Below are 2,301 nucleotides of genomic sequence, written 5' to 3'. Positions count from 1 at the left end.
TAATGAAATGTCTTGGAAATGGGACCCAAATATACACACAGAATGCATTTATGTGTTATATACACCTTATACACACAGCCTGCAGGTCATTTTAGACAATATTTTTTATAATTTTGTGCATCAAAAAAAGTTTGTGTACATATATGAAATTCATTTATGTTTCATATACACCCTATACACACAGCCTGAAGGTTATTTTATACAATCTTTTAATAATTTGTGCCTTAGACAAAGTTTATGTACATTAAACCATCAAAAATCAAAGGTTTCATTATCTCGGTCATGCTGAAAATATTCCATATTTCGGAATATTCCGTATTTCGGAATATTTGGATATGGGAGACTCAACCTGTATAGTCGGGATCAGTTCAGTAACCTGGCAGAGGGGATGCTGGCGTATAGAATACTGGCACCAGCATTCCGAAGGTAAGTAGCGGGGTTGGGGGTAGGGTTAGGACTAGGCACCAGAGGGTTAGGGTTAGGCATTAGGGGGGGAGGGTTAGGGTGCAGGGAGGGGGAGGTTAGGTTTACGCACTGGGGGGGAGGTTAGGTTCAGGCAACGGGGAGGGTTAGGGTAGGGAGAGGGGGATGGTCAGGATACATACTGACAGCTGTCGATATCCTAACCCCGTTGGGATGCCAGAGTTGGTATTTTGACCGCCGGGATCCCGAGCGCTGGCATCCTGTGCCCATCCCATTTCCTGAATTACATAAGGCATTATACCAAATCTGTTTTTTGCACTTTTTAATTCTGTCTTTGCTGCAATAGAATTTTTTTCATGTCTATTTATCATACAAATATTGCACCACAGCTTAAACTTGCCACATTGCTGGTCAGTGGGGACCCTACTACTCTTGCCCAGCATTGCCAGATCACCAGGGAACTCTGCACCTGGCAGTAAATTAAAGCTTAGTCTAATACACATTTCCAAATAAAACAAAATGCTTTATTTTAATAATGAACCATTCTTTCTTTATGATTCTGCTATCACCTTAATGAGATGATGACAGCATAGGAGGACAGTGGGGGAACAGGTACTAACGGCACCCTTTATTAACATGCCACAAATATCTCCTTGATGCTATCACAGGTTACAAAGTTGTTTCTCAACAGAGATCATTGTGTGATGTATTTAATGCCTCCCAGTAAAGCAGAAGTTCTTCGGGTGTTACTCCATGTGACGTCACAATGTGGCGGTATGTACAGACTGAAAATGAAGGTTTTGAAGCAAAAAATGTTGACTTGTTGTAAAGTTCTTGTAAGGGAATCTTTAATCTGTCCAGGCACATGCCAATATAGACATCCTCGAACTTTAAGAACGGTACACTGGCTGAAATATTGTTGATCTTTAGGGCAACATCCATAGAGAAAACGTATCCTGCTCCCAAACAATATGGAGGAAATTTATCTTCCCTGTACTCTTGCTTACTTATATGCTACTTGTCAGATATGCTCCGGCGAGGAATTGCGTTTCGGATTATATTGCCCGTGAAGAGATTGGAAGTTTGATTTTTCCGTAAAAGCAGCTCCACAAGACAAAATGTATTAACAAACATGTCTGAGTCCGTCTTCATAACGTAGCTGGCTTGAGGGCAATAGTGAGTAATCCAGTCGATGCCCATTAGAGTTTTAAGAGTCAAGTTGTAATACGAGTCTATGAAATCTCTTTGTATGATGTCTTTGTAGGCGACGCTTTCCTCAATCAGCATGTCCTCCTCTTTCTCACTTTGCTTGGCACTTGCACTCAGAAGAAAATAGGTAACCACTTGCTTACCATTGACCCATCTTTCCTTCCCCCAAGTTTGCCGAATAGCCATTCGTGGCATGTTTTGGCCATGGGTAGTGGTCACTAGAAGCACCAAGAATGGAGAAGATTGTCTGCAGTTCACATCCGGTACCTTCATGAACGTTTTCCTATTATTGATGAAATAAGAGGAGTGCAAATAGATGTGGTAGAGCATGCTGAGAAACATTGAGGAAAAGATCAGCATGGTGACAAAAACCACCTTTCTGTAAGCCATCTGCAAAACAAAATTGGTACAAGTCAGTTTTTTTTAACAATCAGATAAAGGAAATTGGTGGATTATTAGAATGTAATAATATAACAATGTAAAATCTCTATAAAAAACATATAATCCTGCACAAAGAATAATAATATATTTTTAGATAGCTATGTTAATGAACACGAGGTTACTAAAGCTACTCTTAACTACATGTTAAGTGGAATACCCTTACATCGGTTAAATGCCTCTACCCAAGATAATAAGTAAGCAATGTAGGCTTGCTTGGGTAAGCCTAAC

General features: G+C 40.1%; 1 pseudogene; it reads right to left on the bottom strand.

The window, feature by feature from the left end:
- Positions 1 to 1,107: 1,107 nt before the first annotated feature.
- LOC148477276 (beta-1,3-galactosyltransferase 5-like) lies at positions 1,108 to 2,022 on the bottom strand (annotated as a pseudogene).
- Between the last annotated feature and the right edge of the window lie 279 nt (positions 2,023 to 2,301).

Source organism: Taudactylus pleione, unplaced genomic scaffold, assembly GCF_031769625.1.
Source record: "Taudactylus pleione unplaced genomic scaffold, aTauple2 ptg000729l, whole genome shotgun sequence".
Taxonomy (NCBI): domain Eukaryota; kingdom Metazoa; phylum Chordata; class Amphibia; order Anura; family Myobatrachidae; genus Taudactylus; species Taudactylus pleione.
Note: the sequence above shows the minus strand (reverse complement) of the source record. Positions and strands in the feature narration are given on the sequence as shown.